This window comes from Nannospalax galili, unplaced genomic scaffold (genome assembly GCF_000622305.1).
Source record: "Nannospalax galili isolate Female #2095 unplaced genomic scaffold, S.galili_v1.0 scaffold127, whole genome shotgun sequence".
Classification (NCBI taxonomy): Eukaryota; Metazoa; Chordata; class Mammalia; order Rodentia; family Spalacidae; genus Nannospalax; species Nannospalax galili.
Genome location: NW_008360326.1, coordinates 2,048,394 through 2,049,040, shown reverse-complemented (window position 1 = coordinate 2,049,040; position 647 = coordinate 2,048,394). Strand labels below are relative to the sequence as shown.

Below are 647 nucleotides of genomic sequence, written 5' to 3'. Positions count from 1 at the left end.
TTTTTGAGACAGGGTCTCCCTGTAGTCACAGAGATCCACCTGCCTCTGCCTCTCAAGTACTGGGATTAAAGGCTTGTTCCATCATACCCAGCTGGACTGTGATTTTCTTTTTAAAACAGTGATTTTTTTTTTTTTAATCTGTCTTGAGTTTGCTGAAATTTAGGTTTTACTAAATCATGCTTTGGGGAACAGGATATTTAGAATGAAATTAGGATACAGCATATAAAGTGGAATTCCAGGGTTGCATAAGCAAGCTCTGAAGCAGTTTTCTTTCTTAAGAAATAGACAACTAATATAGTAATACTTGCACAACCCTCTCTAAAGAATGACATACCTTTTCTTATTCTGTCAAGTCCAAACACTTCCCCTGACTTTGGAGATCTTACATAACCCCTTCCTGCCTATCTGTTCTTATTTTCCAGTACATTAAACACCTGTATTCCTTGGCACTGTAGGAACCATCCACTCTTGGTCTCTCCAAGCTAGTGGTTACTATTGACCTTTTGCCTTGCTGCCCTTCCTAAATGCTATTTTTCAAGCAGTTTTCTTTGATCCCTTATTCATGTTCCTGTCCTGTAATTTAGGGCTTGGGAGTTGTCATCTACTCCTTGTTTAGTGAGCACACAAGTATGTCATGGAATATATAT

At 38.5% G+C, this 647-nt stretch overlaps 1 protein-coding gene across 1 annotated transcript in view; it reads left to right on the top strand.

The window, feature by feature from the left end:
* The window catches only part of Mreg (melanoregulin), a 95,263-nt gene that overhangs the window by 1,048 nt on the left and 93,568 nt on the right, over nt 1-647 (top strand). The window lies entirely within an intron of this gene.